General features: G+C 41.7%; 1 protein-coding gene across 7 annotated transcripts in view; it reads right to left on the reverse strand.

The window, feature by feature from the left end:
- Positions 1-23969, reverse strand: part of PLCB1 (phospholipase C beta 1) — a 648190-nt gene that overhangs the window by 25589 nt on the left and 598632 nt on the right. Inside the window, exon 33 of one of the 7 annotated variants that reach the window (XM_032461846.1) lies at positions 13993-14207. The exons of the other annotated variants lie outside the window; for them this stretch is intronic. The gene's annotated coding sequence lies outside the window, so the exon portion shown is untranslated. Of the gene's footprint in view, positions 1-13992; positions 14208-23969 lie in introns of those variants that run through there. 7 annotated transcript variants of the gene reach the window in all.

The raw sequence follows: 23969 nt of genomic DNA on the forward strand, positions 1-23969 counted from the left end.
TGACTGACTCCAATTAAAAAAAAAGTTGCATTGTGAGATCTGCCAATACCTTTGGTATTATTGTTCTGGGGCAGAAGCTTTCAGTCTTCTCCCCATGAGACATACAATAGGTAACACTGATGGAGGGAGCAGGGAATAACATTCTCCAGCTGTAACTTCCCTCTTCCTTGCTCTAACAGTATACAGTTCAAGTATATCTATATACAGATATATATGACTATATATTGATATCTCTCTCTATATATAATCTGTATCTACATCTTTGAATCTCCTCTAATACATAAAAATCAAATCATTATCAAATTTCTTTTGTCTGTAATTAGCCACAGATCACAATGGAGGGGACTCATATTCTGTGGCTGAGAACACTTCTTTAAGAAGGAGACTGCATGTTAAAAGTAACGCGACAGGCAAGCTTTAGATCAGTGCCTCTCAAAAGTGAATGTACGTGCAAAACACCGGGTGATTTTGTTAAAATGCAGATTCTGATTTGGGAGATCTGGGATGGGGCCTGATTCTGCATTTCTAACAAGCTCCCAGGTGGTGCTCATGCAGTAGCCTAAGGACCATTTTCGAACAGCACCTCTTTAGACAGAGGATGCCCAGCAAAGTGTTCTTTTCATGTTTCCCTCCTCAACATTATTTCAGGGTCTGGATTTCTATAAAAGGATTCTCTGTGAATTTCATGTCTCCAGACTTCTGGAGTTGGTTGATGTTCAGATTTGGATTCAAAATATTTGTTGGAGGCTACTGGGTATATTGAATGAAGGCAGAATGAGGTAGAAAGGAAAAATGGAAAGATCGGGGACAGGCAGGCAGTAGATCCAAATAGTGAATCAATAAACGAGGAAAGTCAGAAGCTAGAGGTCCTGTGATTACTAAGCATAGTTCCTAACGTGCATTTGCATTTTAAATTTTATTTCAAGTCAAAAGCCAAATGCATTCTGATACAGCTCTTATGTGTAAATTCCTCTGTACATCCACATACTCCATGAAACTGCTCATAAAGGAAACTTGCTCTTAATAGAGTAAAGAACAGAATCAGATTCCTATGACTTTTTTTCCCTAGCTCCATCCCCATTCCTTCTTCACTGTCCTTTCCCCAATATACCTCTCTTGAAATGCTGCAATTTCCTAACTTAACCCGTAATTTATACCTCCTATGATTCTTGAAATCTATTTCAAAATTTCTTTTGTAATCATCTTAACATGTATCTAGAGATTACTGTAGAAACCCTTGAAAGGGACATTAGCAATTATATAGTCAAGCCCTTCAAAACTTAGTCGTGGAAAGGGATTTTAGAAATTATATAGTCAAACTTTTTTTTTCTTCTTAGTATAAACTGGTGGCTGAGAGAAGTTAAGTGGCTTTCTCAAAGATAAAGCTTGCTGATAGCAAAACTAGGCCCAGAACCTAGTTGATTTTCCTTTATAGTAAATTGACTGGATTAATGGCCTGATCCTTCCCCTCTCTCTGTATCCACAGTCTTTGCTTTATGACTCTAAGTTCCTCTTAGGCAAAAGGTAGAGTCTATCTCTCTACCTCTTGAATATGAGCTGGTCATGTGACTTACTTTAGCCAATAGGATGTTAGCAGACATGGTCCAAGCAGAGGCTTGAAAAAGCACTTGTGCATTCCAGTTTTCACTTCTGTTATTCTGCCACAAGCATGGAAGTATACTTGGCTAGTTTGGTAGAGGAAGAGGCACATGGAACAGAGCTGAGTCACCCCAATAATCCCAAAAGCATCCAAGGTCACAGCCCAAAGCATCCAAGGTCAAACAGCAGCTGGCTGGTACTCAGAGATGCAACCAAGTCTAGCTGAGATCAGTAGAGTCCCTTACCTGACCTGTAACTAATCATAGATGTACGAGCAAGCCCAACTCAGATCGGCTATGCTCAGCCCAGATCAGCTGAACCCTGTAAAGTCATGAACTAAATAAATACTTATTATTGTATGTCAGTGACATTTTGTGTTTACTGTGCACTGTTATTTTAGCATTTCTCCCATGACCCCCACAATTTCTCTCAAAAGTGTTCGTGAAATTCTGTGGTGGGGGATACCAAAATCTGAGGGTGCTCGAGTCCCTTACATAAAATGATGTAGTATTTACATACAACCTATGCGCATCCCCCAGTATGCTTTAAATCGCCTCTAGATTACTTATAGTACCAAATACAGTGTTAATGGTGTGTGAATAGTTCCTGCCTGGCATGTGGCAAATTTTTGGAACTTTCTGGAATTTTTTTCCCAAAGATTTTCAATCTGGGGTTGGCTGAATCCACAGATGTGGAACCCATGGATATGGAGTGCTGACTGTATGCTACAATGTAAGGCAATAATTATGCTACTTGGCAAGCAACTTTATCCCAGTTAACATGTGCATTCCAGACTCTGAAATTCTCATGTCAGCACTGGCGTGCTCTCACCTTATAGGTACTTGCTGTCACTGCCTAGTGAAACCGAGTCCCCCTAAAACTGAGTTCCCTGATGAGTGAGTTTATGATTAACCTCTCTGTCCAAAACCTTATTCCCTTTTTCTCCCACTGCAGTTCCCCTCCAGAGTGAGAAGTATCAAAGAAAAAGGGAGATAACACTGAGCAGGATACTGCAGGAACCTCTTGGGTACAAAAGCCCTTCCGTGTCCCCTGTTTCTTGCTTGTAGAAAAAGGTTTTAGTCTCCTAGGCCTTCCCTGAATTCCAAAGATCAGGCATAAGCAGTTACTAAATAGGGAAGTGAGGGAAGATAGAAACAAAGGAAAAGCAATTAAGCAAGAAAAGTAATGATATTTTAAACAACAGCCAGTGATAAAACAGAGTCCTAATTCCTCCTCAAGGGATATACCTAACAATCTGACATATATCTTTGAGTTGTTATGCAGAAACTAAGAACCCTGCCCCAGGTGGAGGATGGTGACTATAGGCTGACCACAAGCACTGGGTCCCCAGACTGGTTGGAACCAGAAGGCGTATGATTAAGATTCTTGAAATACTACCTACCCTGTTACCCCACCACCAAACAATCAGAAGAAAGTCATCTACCCTGCAGCCTTCACCTCAGCTGTTGCCTTTAAAAACCCTTCCCTGAAAGTCACTGGGGAGTTCAGGCCTTTTGAGCAAGAGCCTCCCATTCTCCTTGCCTGACGCCCTGCAATAAACACGATACTTGCCTTCACCACAATTCAGCGTCAGGAGATCGGCTTTGCTGTGTGGTGAGTGAGTGGAACTCAAGTTCAGTTTGGCAACACTAGGAGTTTTCTAATTTTAGTTAAGTACTTTCTGTAGGACAACTCAGCTGAGGCCTATCATAGCTGGGAATAAAAAATAACAGTAAATGAGGAAAACAATTTTGATTTTACTAAAATGATTAATCATGGTCCAGAGACATCTTGTCAAACTGAAAGTTGCTATTGTACTTGAAACACCAAGAGATGGTCTAGCTCTTTGAAGATCTGGGCTCTGGGCTAAGGAAGCTAAGAGACTTGAGTGAATACACATTCTGCATGTTGTTAACCATTATCCTGTACATAAGGAATCTGAAGCCTACCACCCAAGTGGTTTAGTTGCAGAATCAAGATCTGAACACCAAATTCTTGCCTCCTAATCCAGGGTTTCATTCCAGGTCAACCTCTCACTTTGTAAACATCTTTATTACCTGATCTTCTGGGTGTTGAGAGAATAATGACAAATAATTTCCATGTATTTTCCTTATGTGTTTAGGGTTTTAAAGTTGCTTTCACAAGTGATTGGAAAGGGTCTTTTTTACTAAAAAGTGATGCTGAAGAGGGGTTCCATGGCATAGGATCTTACTGACATGCTCTCTCAATAATAGAATACAGGCAGACCTCAGAAACATTGTGGTTTTGGTCCCAGACCACCACAATAAAGCAAATATGGCAATAAAACAAGTCACGTGAATTTTTTTGTTTCCCAGTGCATATAAAAGCTATGTTTACGCAATACTGTAGTCTACTAAGTGTGCAATAGCATTATGTCTAAAAAACAGTGTACATGCCTTAATTAAAAAATACTTTATTGCTAAAAAAGCTAGCCATCATCTGAGCCTTCAGTGAGTCGTAATCTTGTTGCTGGTGGTGGGTTTGAAATATGATGAGAATTACCAAAACATGACGCAGAAACTCAAAGTGAGCAAATGCTGTTGGAAGAATGGTGCTGATCGACTTGCTCAACACAGGATTGCCACAAACCCTCAATTTGTAAAAGAAAAAAAAAAAGGGATATTTGCATATTGCAGTGAGGGTCAGTAAAACAAGGCATGCCTGCACAGGCTCCTGGAAAACAACACGGGCTCTAATCCAGCTGCAGTTAGCCTGGTCTATTTCTAAGCCTTCACTGGGCTTTTCTGTTTGCGTCTGTCATGTTTGGAAGACACTGGTTTTTTCAACCCACCCCTCTCCATGTAATTCTTCAGTTTAGGGTCAGTTTATTTGGTCAGCTGGCTGTTTTTCCTGTTTGCCATTAAGTGGAGTCTAATTTAATCAGACTATTTCTGTAAAGAGTCAGATACTCCAAGAAAGGATAAGCAAATGGAAAATTGGAATAAGGGAAAAAAAATCATACTTTAAAAGGAAAAAGAAAGATCTCTTGGGATAGAACTAATCCAGGAAATATTGCTAGTAAATTGCAGTGAAATATAGGACCACAAAACTAATGATGGTAACATAGTGAAGGTAGGGAATTGCAATTTACTGAGTGCTTATTGTATGACATGCACTGTTCTTAGGGCATTTCATATATTAATCAATTTAATATGTGAACATTAACTTAAGAATCTCTAAATTCAAATATCTATGGGGCCCAAGAAACACCATAGATCTGTGAATTAGGTTTGATGTAAGGCAGTGGAGAAGGATCAACACTCGTGGTTAACTGGAATTTTATTTCATGTTTAAAATACTCAAATTCAAAAAAGTTAACATGTACCAAGAGTCAGATAAAAGGCTCAATTTAGTCTGCAAGTCTGCAGTTGGTGGCTCCTGATTTAGCTGCGCTCTAGGGAGCAGGGGCGTGAAAGCAAAGGGCCATTTATGTCCCCTGGAATGAGGCAAAGAAGGCAACCCCAGAAGAATCCCATTCTCTCAAACCACATAAACCCTCAAAGAATCAATAAAAAGCCTCAAGTCAATGGAAATAAATCACCATTCAAAGGCCAATTATTTTTAGATGAAGTATATACTTTTCTCAATCAAGTGGAATGCCACCAGCAGGGAAGAATTGAGCTTACCTTATGAATTCAGTTCCTGTGCTGAGTCACATTGGAAACAAACGTCTATAGTGAAGGTGGTGTTGGAACCATCTCGGATAGGAGGGAGTCCCAGTGACACGTCCTCCTAGGAAAGTCTTGGGCTGGGACTCCTTAAGACCTGCCAGAGTGGTCTCCCAAGACTTATTCTCATGGAGGTCCTGCCTGTAGGTGGACCTCCTTTCAGATCAGTCTCCTCACCTGCACACACCTCTTAACTCTTTTGAAGTAGTCACCCTACTTGAGCCCCAGCTAAAACCGCTCTCTCTTGACTTAAAGCCTGTGCATTTACAAAGCAAGAGACAGGCTGTGTCAAATGTCCTAGAATGAACTTAGCCATGTCCCTGGAGAACGCTCTTCTCCTGATCACCTAAAATTAGTTTTGGTTTCTTTTTCTTTTTATAAGTGTGTATTTCAAGAGCGGTTCGCCATACTCGGGCTTTCAGGATAATTGATTTTGATGTTTAGGGAGTGAGTATTGTCTAATTAGACAGTCACTCCTTCTAAACATCTGATCTTCAGTCTTCTGCTTAAATTGCTATGGTTTTTAGGTTGACCGTTTATAACTCAGTTTGAGAGGAGACTGGACATTTATTCTTCTGGCCTCATAGGGGTTTAGAGAAATCTGATGGTCACTCCTGAATTCTCCACCCAAGGTGAAGTTGGAATGTATGATAGATTTTCTCAGAGAGAGTAAACTGAAGCAGGGCCAGGTGAAAAAGTAAATGAGAGACTTGGGCCAGGTGGGAAATGTGGTGATCACAGAGGGTGGTCCTCGGGTCTTTGGTTACAAAGAGGAACCGCTCAATCTTGCCAGCCAGAGTGCTGCCACATGTATGTCCAAGGTTGCCCCATCTTCTGATTTTTCAAAGGAAGCTAGCAATCTAGATTTTCATGTTAAATCTTCTGGTTTGTCAGTGTTGGCACTTATATTAGAAAATATTTAAAAAGCCACCTTTCAGGTCAATTTGCAACTTCCAGAATACCGGAGTAATCTATTCCATGGATTTGTCTCTGGACATGATAGGTAACTGTCTAGAATTCTGCCAAGGCCTCCTGGCTTGGGGATTGGCTGCCAACCTCTTCGCTCCATGAATGGAGGCAGCCACATTGTGCTGGGGTCCTGAACCTGTGACAAGGCACTCATCATGGGGAAAAGAAGACACTCATACCTGGCGTAAGCTTTTGACCCTACTCTAGGCAGCTCCTTTGAAAGGCACTCGCTAAATAATTGGAGATGTCCCTCTATTTTCCCATTTCCTCATTTATCAAAATTTGGTGATGTGATGTGCTAAACCCACAGGGTATGGAATGGGAATATGATAAATCTAATTACAAGATGTTTATATAGAAATGCTCTTTTTTAAGTCTTCTAGGCCACATCCTTCCTCTGATGGATCTCTCTCTCTCTCTCTCTTTTTTTTTCCTGAGGTCTGCAGAGGTGATTTGGAACACAAAGTGGTTACTCTGCTGACTTTATATTTGGAGTCTCATTTGAGTGGCAGTCAATTGAGAGTAATTCTAGGTAGAGCAGATTTGAATTCTATGACCTTGGTCTACATTGTAGAAAATGACTAGTCATCCCCCGAATTTGCATTCACCCTTTCATGGTGTCTGCTGTGCCTGGACGGCAGCTGTCTAGACAGGAACAACCTTTACAGGTCCTTCTCACTATCTTTGTCCCTGGGGGGCCATATGACCGGTTCTTGCCAATGAAATGTCAGGGCAGGCCTTTTTAGAGACATATGGGGGCATCTCTACTGTCTCTTCCCTTTCTCCTCCAGCAAGGTCCTGGAGGATGATGGAGCCAAAAATGAAAAGAACATGGTTCTCTGAATTACTATGTAAAAGCATGCTGTCTACCAACTAGAAACAACACATTGCACTGTTATATGAGAAGGACCAAGAATTCTACTTGGTGCTGTGTGTTACAGCAGCTAGTGTTATGCTAACCAATACATTCTCACATATATAATTTGTGTTGCATGATTTATGTTAAGGTTAAGGGGATGCTGAATATGTGTGTAGATAGTATGAGTGTTTCTCCTATTTCTGATTCATTTTATTAGGCAATTTTCATGTCATAAAGACGGCCTCTTAAAGTTGCTTGGGGCTTATTTGGTTCTTCTGGATTTAAAGTAAAATTAGAGAATAACCTTAACAATAAATCTTGAGCACTTTACAGCTATAAGAAGGAGTGAATGTTATGAATCCCAGGGGCATTATTACTTTCCATCAATCTTTATTTCTCTTTCTCTACTACAAGGAAAATGTGAAGGTGAAAAAAAAAAATCTCCCTTGTCTTCCATTATTATCACTGGATTGAAGTGTATACAGAACAGATAGGGTATGACTATAATGAAGCTACTCTTGTAAGGACCAAGATGGGTGATTTCAATTAACTATTATTGTAAATCTATTTTAAAACATTATTCTTTTTTCTTCTGCTTAGAGAACAAGGCAGAGCTAGTCAGCTAAATCTGACTTCCTGCTTCCACCTTCCCATCAGCTAATCATCTCCTGGTGTGTATAACCCTGAGGCTGCTTCCAAAATCTAAGAGATTAAAAACCCTTTTGATGGGCCATAGGCATCCTTCCTTACACAGGGATAAATGGCTTTAGGGAAACTTACTGCTGACAGAAAATTCTACTAGGTTCTACCAAGCCTGTCTTAGTTCTCCGTTGACCTTGCCAGCCAGAGAGCCATACTAATTCCAAATTATGGAACATATTCCAACACTAGAGATACTGGGCTGGATGGCAAGTGCCACTGATTCATGGTTCATTCACCACATTTACTCACTTTTTTTGCCTTGACTCCCTCCTTCCTTGATTTATTTACTCATTTATCCAGAATATATTGAGTACCCATCTATGTACCTGGGACTGACTAATGCAGGTAGATACAGAGACATAAATAAGAATGAGACACAGGCTTGGTTTCAAGGAGTCCCCAGACCAGTGTGAGATGTGGATTGTAAAACAACGTGGCATGCTGAGATCAGCACCATGATACAGTTCTAAGCAACATACAGCAGCAGCACAAAGGAGGGCGTGATCACCTCTCCTTGATACCACAGAACAGGAATTACCTAAGACCAGAAGTCCTGGACATCATTAAACTCCGGTCTCTTTGCACATTTGTCCAGGTGTAACCGTGACTGAACTTTACCAAGGGCTCACCCATACCATCTCCTTCTCACTCTGTGGCACATCCAGTTATATTCCAAAATAACCGAAAAGGGAACGATATAAGAACTCTGAATTATCACCTAAAAAATTGACTATTTTGTTTAATTGTAGGCTAAGTAAAATAAAACCCTGCACAAGTTGGAAATACCCCTCGATACAGCAGAGACGAGTGATCAAGCAATGTAAAAACATTATTAAGTGAATCATTTTCCATAGTGCCAAATGAAGTCCCACTCCGAAAGCCTATCGGTCTAATCCTTGCCTACGAGTCCTTACTATGAATGACCATCTCCATACATGTCAGTCAAGTAAATATAATAGAATTTTCAACTGCGGATAGAAGATTCCAACCTTGACTTCTTCAGCGATGGAAAGAACTTCCTGTGCTTAACTCATCAAATTAGAAATGGAAAGTGTATTTCAAGGCCTCTCTCTCTTTCTTTATCTAAAAAATAAAATATCCTTTGGTAGTGATGGTGAAATACAGCACTGATCAGCTGGGGCAAGTGAAGTGTGTGAAGTCACACAGAGCGTCAGCATCACCTTGGAGCTCAGTAGAAATGCAAGTTACCAGGCCCTTGGGAAGTTGATTGAATTAGAACTTTGGGGGCAGGACTCAGTTTTCTGTGTATTATTAAGCCCTTTTGCTGATTCTAATAAATCCCAAAGTCTTGAGAACCACTGATTTAGAACGTAAAGCAGCTGTGTAGTGAGTCTTATATACATGGATTATTGAGAATCATTCCTATATTAATGACTAAGTCTTGCCAAGAAAGTAGCTTCAGGTTTGGAGAATTATTTTGTAAACCTGAACACAGTTGACTATTGTCAAGGTGCATATATCAGATAGAAGGTACTGGGTTCAATGTCATTGACATCTGGATTATTGAGGCTGTAGCATTATAATCTTGGGTGGTGGTGGGGGGAATTCTCACTCAATTCAGAAAGTAACTATTGCCACTGTCCAGGCTAGAACCCTTTGGACTAACCATTGCAATGCATACTGCTCAATTTCCAACTGCCTGCTTTCTCTAGTAGAGAGCAGAGCTGGCTGGAAGGGCAGCCCAGTGGTTGACATATATGTACTCCAGCTCCCTTACTCTTTAGATGGAATAACTCCAAAGTGCATACTCTGCATAGTCTCCCAAGAGGACTGAGCACCAGATGCCCGTGGTTGTAACCTGCTTGATAACAAACACACCTTTTGTTGCTGCCTTCCCTTCCTGTCTCCTTTTCCCACCCCCTACTAGTTTCCTGGGATCACGTCTCAGAAACACTACTTGTCCTCAAATCCCTGTCTCAGGGCTTGCTTCTGGGGGCACCCAAACGAAAATAGTAACTTCGTTTTTGAGTTTATTAGCTGGCATATCTTAGGTATAAACATTGCAAGGATTTTCTTATAGTTTGAGGGTTGATGTGCCCTCCTGTCTAATGCACATTGATATTATTTGACCAGCTTATAAACTACTTGAGCTGAAGATCTCCCATGAATCATCCAATGCCTAGATTTAGACTGAAAAACAGCCATTCCTTTCAGAATCGACACAGATCTAACTGGCCTCGAAGCACACTAAATTCAAGCAGCAATCCTAGTAAATTTGAATTTGGATAACTTTTGGTCTCTGCTGTATAGACCATAACCTCAGTGATCATATGTAATGTAACAAGAGTCTCAGGCTGCAGTGAAATTATTTTTGTGCAGAAGAAACATTGATGGATAAGAGAAAAGGGAAGCTGTGTCTGAAACGTGCCCAACAGAGTGACAATGCATGTTTATTTCCCTCTTCATCTGGCAGCACTTGGAACAGAGGGATAAACTCAAATGCTAATTGGTCCTGGTGTTTTTGTTCCCTAACATTTCAAGGGAAAGAAAGGCTGTCAAGAAAAATTATGCTGAATGTTGAATAAATGAATAAATAATGTATGATGTAGCGAGGATGTTCAAAAACAGTTTATCTCATCCGAAGAAGACCAAATGTATTCCACAAGAGAACATATGTTACTGCACTGGACTCAGTAGCAGAAATATAATGATACCTTGAAGAAAATGGCTTTCGTGTTAAAATAATAATGGAATAACAATACCTGAGAAATAATGTACACTTAAAGGAAAAGGCTCCTGCTTTAAAATACATATCTAACTGTCAGAATGTATAATTTCAATGTTTTTATAATAAATCAAGTTCATGCTTTTTTCTCTTTAGCCAGCTTTTTAAGCAAAATGCTCTGTCTCAAAGGAGACGCCCCCGCCGTCATCAGTTAATAAATTTTCTTTCACGTATATCTCAAACATAGTAAGTGCATGATTCTTTACTATCAGTTCCTATGCCTTGATCACATGTCATTAATACAAATATACAAACTAAGCTCGTTTGCTTTGTACTAGTATGTTTGCATTTCAATACAATCAACATTTTCAAGTAGAAAGGCTGCTAATAAAGACACGTAACCTGATTTATATACAGTCTTTTGGATTAAACTACAACCAGAAAGAGAACTGCTGATCTGGCTTTCTTTCACCTTTACTCATCCATAAATTTCCATTCTCTTTCTTCTCCTAATCCCCTAAAATATGTATTTTTATGTCTAATATTTACTTAATAAATAAGTAAGCAACTTCTTTGGAAAACATACAACAGAATAAAATTGCCAGTGTGTCTGTCACGGTCACCTCGATAATATGGACTCTTCCAAGAAAGTTGTGTCTACCATGACGTCAAAACAATGAGCTGAAAGTCAAAGCAAATGGGTGGGACCATTTAGTGCCTAACTGGACTTGAAAACTAATTAATGGTTATCTTAATCAATGTATGAATTCCTCCTGTGAGTTCTCTTAAGACATCATGAAAATCACGTTCAAGAAACAAATGGGGGCACACCAAGAATATACTAATTTCTCAAAGAGAACAGGCCTTAAGGTCCTTTCCCTGATTCACCCTGTGAGTCCCTGGGGATGTGTATGAATTGCTTCAATTAGTCATTGAAATGACTAATAATGAATATTTACTGAGCACCTACTAATGTAAGTGATTGGCTCTGTGGCAGTTGACTTGGGGAATCCTGAATAGTGGTTACCAGTTGTCTCTTAAGGTTTAGAAACTCAAAATATAATTGATGAGCCGAGGCAAAGTTATACAACAACATGAGCCCGACATACAAGATGAGCTGCCGAGTCAGTAAGTATTGATTTGGAAGCCGTGAATCTCTGCGGGAAGACCTGCATCTGAGTTAATCCATGAAATCAAAGCCTCCGGTTACCACGCATGAAAATGAACCTAAGTGCCACTGTCTTAAGCACAAAGATTTTTTCCCCCACAGGCCAGGCCTTTAATGACTTTTCTGTAATCGTTGTCAAATAACAATGATTATTGCTATGAATATTTATTGAGCATTTATTATACGCTGGGCACTAGGTTAAGTGACTCACATGGGTTATCTGCATGAATTACCTCTTTGAATTCTCACATCCTTCTATGAGCTAAAGTCTACTTACCACTCAATGGCTAAGTGATACACCTAATGACAAAGCTGGTAAACAACGAAGTCAGAATCCAAACTCAGTTATTCTTACACCACAGTTTCTAATTACTTATAATAACCTCCTCTTCTATCAAGCATCAGCAAGAAGCCCATATATTTGTAATCCCTCAGTGACCCATTAGAGAAGAAGGTTGGTGGAAGCTTTTATATAAAGCAGAGGAAAAACAAAGGCAAAATTGATACATAATATCGTGATGGGTAGAGCAGAGAAGGGGATATTATGTTCTTCATTTCTTCCCTCTCCTATTCTCACTGTGTTATCCAGGTCTTACCACAGTCAAGTAGACATTTACTCAGTTGAACTGTCCATAATCTTTGAAAATATTTTATATCGCCGAACAGACTTCAACTTAGAGTCTACGCTGAAAAAAATAAAAAAGACTTCAACAAGAAATATCTGACCAATGGCCTCAGAATTAGGGAGGGATTCTGAAAATGTCCAGAGAGATTAAAAAAAAATAGATTCTTGAATGAATAGATGTCTGAGACAAAAAACTCAAAAGATTTTCAAAAGATAGCCAGAATACCATGTCTAGAAGGAAAGTGGGTCCAGCCGAGATCAGCAGAGTTCAGCTGACACATGAGTGAGACTGAGCAAGACTGGAAGAAGGTCCCAGCTCACCAACCCGTGACTAATAGGAGATGCTTAGTGTTTTAGGGTGCTGAGTTTTGGGGTGGTATATGTGATGCAACAGTGATACAGTAAGTGTCTGGATTTGTGTTTGTTTCCTTTCACAAAGTGAGCACACCCATTTAACCAGCGCCCGGGTCAGAAAAGAGAATATTACCAACACTCCAGAAGTCCCCCTTTTACCACCTTCCAGTCACCGGTCACTCCATCTCCCAGCCAAGGTAGCTGTGTTTTTAACTTCATATAAATGTAACAATATTGTGCATACTTTTTTGGTCTGGCTCCTTTCACGCAATATTTTGTTTGTGACAATCATCCATTCTGTTGTGCACCATTGTGACTGTCCATTCTCATTGCTCTACAGCAATCAATTGTGTGAACATACTACGTTCTGGTTATCCACATAACACTTGATGGACCTCAGGCTAACTCTGGTTTGGGACTATAACATACAGTGCAGCTGTAAACATTCTTGTATGTGTCTTTCGATGAATTACATGCACATTTTGTTGGGGTTAGCAATATACTTTTAAGTTAAAAACATAGATCCCAAGAGATTATACACAGTATAACACTTAATTATGACACTTTTACATATAGTATCCTCCCTCAGTATAATACTTTTTTTTAGCTTAATTTTGTATACCTTTATTCAAAAGGTGAAATTAGAATGTAATCTCATTTTTCTTTTATTTTAAGCCTCTTTCCCATAAAAATTGGTATTTGTATATATAGAATCTTTTTCTGTTGAGGTATTAATACTTTTAGCTTCATATGACGTTATTTTATGAAGTTAAAAACAACTAAAACCAAAACAAAGAAATGTGTTACAGGAATACATATGTATGCTGTGCAGATACAGCTGTGCATGTATATGTATCGTGTATATACAGGCATGTGTCTGTCTAGACCTATGCAAATATAAAAACACAACAATTAAATAGACAAGATTCAGGTTCATAACTACCTTGGAAGATAGAGGGTGAGGAGAGAGAGGCAGGGGTACCAGAGAGGGGAGAACCCAGTGTTCTAGTTTTTGTGTTGTGTAATTATTTCATGGATATTTATTATATTGCAAATAGACCAAGATGATCTTCGGTGAGACACCAATGAGAAGGGTGTGTCATGAACTAAGGATTGGTACTTATCGGGTTCTGTACACCTGATAGCCACCAAAACAGGTGTAGGGCTACCTAAATGAAGTTGGTGGCTAGAACTGAAGGATCCTGAAAAGTCACCAATTCACGGGGCAAGTTTATATTTGAAAAGGCCGAAGACCATGAAGTTTAAGTGCTTGGCCAAAGCCATTCAGATATTTTCATGACATGAAGCCAGTGTGAAGACGCACATTTTAAAGGTAGTTGCTTTTTTTTTTTTTTTTTTTTTTTTCCCATCTACGGTTGATGCTTGGTTTGAATTCTGTTTCCTTACGAATGCTAAGTTCTGGTGTTGAAAACGCTGCCAACACAGCCCAGCATCATGGGTCTCAATCGCTTCTTAAAATAAAGTGTTCCTCCTTTCTTCCATTTGAAGAGTATTCTTTCTTCAGATACATTTTCCGAACTTGGCTATTAAACTTGCTGGAATGTGGAACGAGGAAATTAGAAAAGTGGGTTGTTACGTTTTGTTCGGTTTTGCCAATAACGTCATTAATTGAAGCACATACATTTCTTACATTTCTTAGAAATTGGAGGTAACCCTGGGTTGGGAAGGGCTGGTGATCTGGAACAAGTTCTGTGCTGCTGGGTGAAACTGGCCTTTACAGATTTCCCTCTCAAGTTCATATCAAGAGGGTGATCAGGCCACAGAGTCACAAAGGAAAACTGGCATTGATTTCCCATTTCTTATTGCTTACCTAAGAGCACAACTTCAAAATACACTCTGGCCTTCATTTCTCTTATAAGACAATTCCCCTGGAGTTGTTGGGGGTGGGCAGGGGAGGACCTGCCCGCCCCCCCCTCTTCTGAACTGTCTTAATCTTTTTCTCTTCTAATCACAAGCTCAAGAATGTCGGTAGGGAAAGAGTCTCAGATCAATTCTACATTTTGGTCACATTCCCTCATTAACCAGGCGTGTTTGCTACTTCCACAACCGAGAGAAATTCTAAATTTCACCGTGCACACATCATTTAAAATTTCCCCCCTCCCTGTTATGTTATTTAAACTTTTCCTACATATCAATTAGTTTGAAATAATAAGTCTTTAGGCTATCCATTAATTGCTGCACTGTAGACATGATCTGTATTTAAAATTACGCGAGGAAAATTAAGCTGCAGCACAAAGGAGTCTTGGCTAACACAGGCTTCTTAGCCCTTCTGAGAAGTGGAAGGAGATAATGGGGACAGGGAATACACAGGGGGCTCCCTCCCCACTTTGTCGCTGGCCAGCCAGCCTGAGCTGTGAAAACAGACTGCTCCTGCTGTAGCCTCTTCTTCCTTGCTTTTCAGTTTTCATTTTGAATTTTTACTGTATTTGGTCATGCGAAGGCAGAAGAAAACGGTTGTCAGCCCAATGTCCTTTTCCAGCAGAAACTTATTATAAATAGTCTAATAGCAGCTGGGCTTCATAATAAATTTCCCTACCTCTCCCCCCCCCCCACCTCTGCAGAAAAGCAACACATCTCGGTCTGTGATCTTGATTAAATTGGTAGCAGGGAGAGGGGATGGAGAGGGGAGAGGTGTGGCAGCTGGCAGCCTTACCGGCCAGTGCCTCGATGTGAGTAAACGCTGGGGTTTTACTGGAAGAAATATTAGTTGTAAGGAAGGGGAGGTGGCAGAAGGACTAAGGTCCCCTGTTGCTGAGGACCCCGGGGACTTCGGGGGTTAGGTGAACTTCCCTCCCTCCCTAATCAAGGCTCTCGACTGCCCTGAAAAGTGCCAAGATCTGTCTGAGTCAGTCCCACCCTACTGAGCGGTAGTTTCAACCACTGAGGACCATGGAATCGACTTTTAAAAATTGTAAGAGGAAAGGAAAGATGAAGAGTTAGAATGTAAGTGACTCGCGGGTGACATTTTTTTCATGCTCCTTCTCCCCAGGAAAGTTTAAGTTTCCGATGTTTATTTTGCCTTCGCGCCTTCACCCCCTTTCTCGCCGGCTTCTTGTTTCTGCCTCCCAGTGATTAATCATTTTGACTTCAGGTCTGGCAAAGGCAAGGACTGCGGAGTCAGTCTCGCCCTCTAGTGGTGAGACGGTACCTTAACGTGCGGGTTTCCCCGTTTATCCGAAAGTAGAGCATGCCTGTGAAATCTTTGTAGGCAGAAATGTAGGTAAAGCAAAGAAGCAATTACCTTAGGACACATCTTGCTAACGGATACACAAAGTAAATCGAAATAAAGCACAGATGCTCACAGACACAGTTCAAAGCTCTGGCACCTTGGTGCTGAGAGCAGTTCCCCAAACCCAGCTTGGGATCCACTGGAATAGATGAGGAACGCTATTCTTCCCTTTTCTCAAAGTAAAAACCCTTTTCGGATTTTTTTCTTTTTGGTTAGCAAAACAGGTACTAATGCAGGTCTTTCATAAAAGTGTGGCGGCTTAAGAATGAACTTTCAAACAGCAGGGGAATCCTGTACTAGTAACGCCTTAGGACAACGCTTTGCCCAGAGTCCACACAATCATATAAAACGTTTCCGCACAGGAGATAGTTGAAGGGGCAGAAAGCATCCCATTCTGGGTGTCACCGTTTAAGAGATTCGTAAAAAAATCTTTCTCAGGAAATGTTTTCTTTTCCTTGCTTGTATTGAATTTATAATTTGGAAGTTAGCCTTAAGTCTTTATCTTTTTTCTGCAGGACAAGTGTTCGTAGCAGTACGACTTATGAAAGGCAAAAGCTGGAAACAACCCAAACGTCCATCAAGAGTGAAGTGGGTAAATAAATTGTGATGCTTTCCAATATTGCATAACAATGAAAAAAAACCCCAACTATGGCTGCCTACAGCAAGGAAATGATACCAGATGCAGAAGACTAAGGATTGTGTGATTCGGTTAATAACATTCCAAAACTTCTAGAAAAAAATAATCTCTCTATGGATTGAAGTTGGACTGGTGGTTACTTCACGATGGAGATGGCATTGATCGAATGGGAGCACAAGGGAAACTTCCAGGTTCCTGGTGCTATTCCTTGTCTGGAGGTAGGTGGTGAGTTCATAGCCTTTTAACAAATTTGTCAAGCTGTTCACTTATGATTTGGACATTTAATTCCTTCTCTCAGGCTTTCACCTATGAACTAGTAATCTATTTTCTTCCTTGTATGTCCATCATGTCTTTGAAATGCTCTTTTATTTCTGGACAGGCTACTTTTCAGAAACTTCAACACGTGTATGTGTTTTGGTGCCGTCTTAAACTCATGTGGCTGGTAGAGGCTGTTATGGGGGATGCTCCCACTAACCAGCTGGGTGATGCTCGCCTCCCTGGTCCTCTCTCCCCACTGTTCTATGGACGGTTGTGCTGTAAATGACAATGTAATTTTTGGCCACCACCCTGAGGTCGTGATAAAATCAGAGCTCACTCCCAGGCCCCTGGGGGCTGTCGAGGGGCTGCTTGGATGTAATCAGGCTGTTGCGTGAAGCTCCCTCTGCCTGTGATGTCTAGCACTAGGGGGACAGAAATGGCAGGTGAAGAGTATACAAAGACAGCAAACGTTATGCAGAGGGGAGAGAGTGAAGGACACAAGAAAGGAAACGATGCTTTTGGAGGTTTGCGGGGACTCCTGGCACCTTCCCACCTTAGGTTGTAAGAGTGACCCTTCTCACACTTAACCAGCCAATCCCTGAAAAGAGAAGTGCCTCTTTACTCACAGTTCACTGTTTGTCTGGGACCCGCCCTCTACTGATGTGATTTCTGAGAGCAAGGGAAAGATGAGGAGGGATTTCCTGGGGCCACAGGCCCACCCTGAGAGCACGGGGATGCGCCCAGTGGGGGTCCCGCATGGGCGAGGATCTCCTCCACCTCTTCGGACAGGGCCCTGACGCCAGGACCAGCGTCAGGGAATGAGGTGACTGAACAAACCGGGCAGAGCAGCTGTTCTCACTTCTGGGGGTGAGCCCAAAGTCGGCACCAGACTCTTGCTGGGTTACAGGGCGTTGGGTGTCCTCAGTTCTGTCCTGGAAGATGGCTTTGTAGTTGATGAAGAGGAACAGTCTATAAAGGGGAAATTTTCTCAAGTTCTTCAGTCAGGGGTTAGAAACATCAACCTTTCTCTGGGGAGACCTAATGAGAAGATATTCACCAATGCCAGTGGCTACTGTTTAGAAATGGCACTTGGTAATCCCAGATGGCTGTAATGACAGAATAATTAAGAGGCAGGGAAGAAGCCTAAACTAAAGAAAAAAAAAAAAAAAAAAAAAAGGAAAGTGTAGGGCTGATAGCTCTGGGAGACAGCAGCAGCTGTGGTGACCGTGGCAGACATCACTAATCAATTGTGGCAGTCTTCTTGGGTGGGTCTGGATGGCCATGGAAGTCCGAGACATCCACCGCCATATGATGGAGCTGGTGTGCAAAAAGTAAGCCATGCCTTCAGGATAAGACACTTGGGTGCTAAAGTTTGGGTGGGCAACCAGTTTAGATTCCAAGCAATGACTCTATCCAAGGCTAGTGTGCCCTCTTAAAGCAAGGTGTGTATATATGTATATAAGCCAATACACATACCATGAATTACAAGGGCTCTCCCACAGCAGGAAATTAGCAGCTGTTAAGTGTAAATGCCTTTAAGAGGAAGAGAGGTAAAGCTAGGAGGAAAAAGCAGTGGTGGTGGTGGAGGTGTGTGGCTGTAAGGCAACAATAAGGGACGGTGACTGTGGCTAAAGGGGGCACATCTGCTCATCTAAAGGGGGAACCCACTCCTCTGGTCCAGCGAATTCCCGCCAAGTGGTAACACTGACAACGCAGGTACATCTTCTAATATTTCCAAAGCAGCCAGAAAACATTTTTAAAGGAGAAATCTCCTGACTTTTAAAAGTTAGAAGCCAATTCAAAAAGAAAATCATAGTAAAGAAAATGCCCTGTTAACAATGTGTGAGGCAAATAAATTGCGTCTGTGGGTTATTTCAGCCTGCTTGTCTGTTTGCAGCATCTGGCTTACGGATTTTGCTGGGGATAGGATTGTCAGAGGTGGGCTTCCGCCAGTACTTTGGGGAATTTTCATTCCAATTTCTTCAGATGCTTAGAATGAAATTTACCAATCAATCGCCCTGGGAAGTTTAGCCTTTTAATTCTTCCTGACCGAGTAAAGGGAGTCCAGTCTGGTTTCTAAGGAACGTTTGCCCTCGGAAGTCCCTGTACAACCATGATTCATGAGCGTGCTGACACCACTGCAGCCGAGCACGTGTCCTGGCTCTGTGAGCACACGTCCAAATGTGCCCGTGGCTCCTTTTGAGCAGCTTGGTTCTCCCTGAAGCTACAGGGTCTATTCTGACTGTGACAAACATTAGCATTCACAGTGTCACCTCAAGGGAAAGAAATTCTGCTGGGAGTCACACAGTTCTCAACTGAAAGGTGCAGCACATTTACATTTGTATTTTTTTTTAATTTTTAGAAATTGAAGAATAGTTGATTTACAATGTTGTGTTAATTTCTGGTGCACAGCCAAGTGATTGTATATATATACTTTTTCATATTCTTTTCCATTACAAGATATTGAATGTAGTTCCCTGTGCTGTACAGTAGGAACTTGTTCATCTATTTTATATATAGTAATGTGTATCTGTTAATCCCAAACTCCTAATTTATCCCCACCTCCCCACTTTCCCCTTTGGTAACCATAAGTATGTTTTCTGTCTGTGAGTCTATTTCTGTTTTCTAGATAAGTTCATTGTGTCATATTTAAGAGTCCACATATAAATGATACCATATATTTATTTTCCTCTGTCTGACTTACTTCACTTAGTATGATAATCCCTAGACCCATCCATGTTGCTGCAAATGGCATTATTTCATTCTTTTTTATGGCTGAGTAGTATTCTAGTGTGTGTGTGTATGTGTGTGTGTGTATATATATATATATATATATATATATATATATATATATATATGCCATGTTTTCTTTACCCATTCTTCTGTTGATGGACATTTAGGTTGCTTCCATGTCTTGGCTATTATAAATAGTGCTTCTATAAACACTGGGGTGCATGTATCTTTTCGAATGAGAGTTTTCTGTGGATATATGCCTAAGAGTGAGATTGCTAGATCACATAGCTTTATTTATAATTTGTTAAGGAACCTCCACAGTTCCCCATAGTGGCTACACCAATATCCATTTCCACCCACAGTGGGGAGGGATTCCCATTTCTCCACTACACAGGTGTGTCTCAAGAAGGCAGTGTCGGGTAGTGGTTGGAGACTATGAGTTCCAGGGCCAGGAGACTTGATTCCCATCCCAGCTCTGCCCATGAAAAGCTGCAGGATTGTGGGCCAGTGGCTGGTCTCTGTGTCTCAGTTTCCATGCACACCATGAGGGGAGTGACTCAGCCTCCCGGACACTGTGGGAGATCACAGGATACTGCTCAATGCTCAGGCCCCTAGAAAAAACTCACTCCTATAAGCTCCAAAATCCTGAAGCTGAGGCAGGACTTACTTTCTGGAGGAATACTCGGATGAAGGCAGTGCCCATGGGGTGTCTGCCTTCTGAGTGTTTGGCTTCTCTTTTATTTCCAAGGCCACCCATGACAATAATGTTCCAGCAGAAAAAGCTCCCAGAAGCATGGGGTGTGGCCAGCCTAAATCTCTAAGGTTCTTGAAGCCTGTGGCCACTCTCTCTGAATAAACTGTTTGGAGACTCTGTTTGACTTCCAAGCCCCACAAACATGATCCATCTGCAAAAGTAGGACAGATTCCTGGTTTGACATTCCAAGGGTGTTTTCCAAGATATGATCGCAACTGAGGATGGTTAGGCAGAAATAAAAATAAAACAAGGAAAGCTGTTCTCCTTCAGCTCTAAGTCTCTGGCAGAGTTTGTCTTTCCCAGTGTACCCTGTGGACCACTGGCTTCAGAACCACCTGGGAGAGACTATGTGAGCAACTCTCAGACCCCGCTCTCTCCAGGCCTCCCAGAGGGCATCCTTAGATCTGGGCAAAGGGCCCCTCCCTGGGCTCTCAGGACTCCTTCTGGCCTCCTCCAGGCATGCCCTCCTCCCAGGGCAAGCTCATCTGGAGACATGGCCACCCTAATGCTGGAACACCGGATAGGGGAGCATAAAAAATACACCGCATCTTTGTTTCTGGTTGGTGTACAGAACACCTAAAACCCTCAGAATTTCTCAAGTAACAGGCGTGTCTTTACTCCTGAGTTAATGTCAATGACGTGACTTAGAGTGGGGCCCCTGCATGACCTCGGGATGGGGCTGTTCCCTGGAAGAAACAAGTGAGGGGGTGGACATGTCAGCCCCTAGTACCAGGGAGGGAAGGACGTAGCTGGAGACTGGGTTATAAGAACGCTTCAACAACGGTGTTCCAAGAGTTTCTGGGTTGGAGAATGTGTGGTGGGAGGACGGTATACCCCAGATCCAGGGGACAGGACATTATGAGCTCAGGATCCTTCCAGACCTTGCCCTATTGCCTCTTCATCCGCTGTTCATCTGTATCCTTTACAATAAACTGGTAAACAGCAGTGAAGTGCCTTTCTGAGTTCTGTGAGCCATTCTAATCATCAAACCTGAAGAGGGGGCTGTGGGAACCCCCAGTGTATAGCTGGCTGTTCAGAAGTATGGGTAGCCCAAGACTTGTGCTGAGCATCTTGAGTGGGGGCAGACTTGTGGGGGTGAACCTTTAAGCTGTGGGGTCCGTGCCAACCCTGAGTAGTTAGTGTCAGAGTGAAACTGAATTGTAGGACGCCAGCTGGTCTCAGGAAATTGGTTGGTGTCAGAAAACACACCACTGGGATACCAGAATTCCCTTCCCCACTGGCCCCAATCCCTCTTTCCAGTCCCTCAGAGTCTTCTTGCCAAGATCAGTCCTCCTGAGAGCAGACCTTTTTTGCATCCATCTAAGTCTAAGGCATCACCAAGGGGTTGTCATTTGATGGGAGTTAAGGGACAGATCATGAGCATATGTGCTGAGGTGTCCACTCCTACGTACAGAAGGTCCTCTACAGTGCAAGAAAAAGACAGGGTAGAGTGGAGGGTGGGAAGAAAAGGGAGAAGGCCATGGGCTCAGGGTTTCCTTTCATCTTAAGTCCTGCAACTATTAGGAAGTAGAAGGTCCTGAGCTTCTGACTCAGAATCTCTGAGGACAGTGGCTAAGAATCTTGCTGGAGTGGTGCTAAATTGATTTAAACAGAAGTTCTCAACTGTGGCTGCCCATCAGAATCACTTGGGAGTTTTTAAAATGACCAGGACTCACCCTAAACCAATGACATGATGATTTCTGGGGGGTGAGACCCAGGGCCATCAGTAGGTTGCAAAGCTCCCCAGGTGATTCCAATATTTATCCAAGGTTGCAGGCCCTTGAGGCTACAAGGCAGAAGAACAATGCCAGGGACAGCGGGCAAGGGGTCAGTGTCACGGAGACGGGGCTTATCCCAGAGGAGATGTCATGGCGTCCCTAACGTGACAGCCTCCACTCGGCTCTAGCTGACGGTCGCCATGCAGGGAAGACGGCCCACTCTGGCCAGTTCTTCCCAATTTTTCAGGGAAGCTTCAGATGCTTATATGAAAGTTCACACTTTGTGTACCTTACTAGCTCATTCCACACGGTTGCCGTGAAACCGCTATTGTTGTGATTCGGTGTTTCGGCTGTCACTTTGGCTTCTGAGTTAGAGTCTTCCTACTCACGGTGTGGTCCATGGACCAGCAAGGTCGGCATCACCTGGGAGCTTGTTATAAAGTCAGACTGTAACGGCAGACTTGTAATAAAGTCTACCGAGACCTATTCGACTGGAGCCTGCAGCTCAATAGAATCTCCAGGTGATTTGCATGCATATTAAAGTTTGAGAATCACTGCTTAGCAGGTTAAACAGTATGTTGCCAGCAAAACCCAAACTGTACTTCTTTTAGGTGCCACCAGGTTTTCTGAGTTTCGTGACTGTAGAATTACAAACTTCAACAATCAATGCCTGCCCCATAGGGGACTTGGCATCCGAGGGTACCTGCCGCTCTGCTCTGCTTCCACCATTAAAACCAGTGTTCGTGGCCTGTGGGTCATGTTTTCCTACCTCTCTGAAAGGTGAAATGGAAGATAAGTTTTTTTTTTCATCTTTAAAAAAATTAATATTTAATTGTCCTAACTTCCCCACGCTGTCCATTGAGGCCCTTCGGAAGACTCGTTCTAAATGTCACACCATCTGCCCTCAACACATTCAGAGATTTACTCTCCCTCAGCATTCTCCCCTCTCCCAGCACTGTTGTTATCCTGACTGTGTTCTTATCATTATGATTCAACCTAACTGACGAAAAACAGGCTTTAAAAAGCCTGGCATAATGGAAAGAGCTGACCGGGATGGGAGCTTAGCAAATTATAATTTCAAAGGAAACTTCTTTTTATCTGGGCAACAAATGCCATTAAGTTCATTAGGGAGAAATCAGTCTTGCAGGGGGTGTTTATCAATTGTATTAATCACTTTAGACTAATCACCCAAACCTTTAGCCTTGTAGACTTCTTCTGATATTGCCTGTTTTCTATTTTGCTGATTTCTGGTTTTATTCTTCATATTTGTTCCTTTGTACTTTCTGTGGGTGGGTTTAATGTGCTGTTTCCTTTCTAGTTTCTTGAGATGCAAGCTTAGACCATTGAGTTTCTTCCTTTTTTCTTTTCTGATATATGCATTTAAAGTTATGCATTTTCCTCCAAATGCTGCATAAGCTTCATCTCTTATGTTTGGGTATGTTACATTTTCATTACTGTTCAGTTCAAAATATGTTCCCATTGTAATTTTGATTTCTTCTTTGATCCCTGGGTTATTTAGAAGCATGTTGATTATTTTCCACATATTTGGAGATTTTCTAGTTATCTTTCTGTTACTGATTTCTAGCTTCATTCCACTATGAGCAAAGAACATACTCTGCATGGTTGCAGTAATACAAGGTTTTGAGACTTGCTTTATGACCCAGCACATAGTCTATGCTGCTAAATTTTCAATGTGTGCTTGGAAGAGTATGCATTGCACTGTTGTTGGATGTAATGAATTCAGTGTGTGAGTTAGATCATGTTGGTTCACTGTGTTACTCAAACCCTCTATATCTTTATTGAATTTTTTCCCTGCTTGTTCTGTAACAGAGAGGGATATGTTAAAATCTTCATCTGTGATTGTAAATTTGCTGAATTTGCCATACAATTGTCAACAAAAAGAAACACTTTGTGGTTGTGTTAATATCAGATGAAGTAGCTTTAAGATTGCCTTGTCCAACAGAACAT

Source organism: Camelus ferus, chromosome 19 (assembly GCF_009834535.1).
Source record: "Camelus ferus isolate YT-003-E chromosome 19, BCGSAC_Cfer_1.0, whole genome shotgun sequence".
NCBI classification, from domain to species: Eukaryota; Metazoa; Chordata; class Mammalia; order Artiodactyla; family Camelidae; genus Camelus; species Camelus ferus.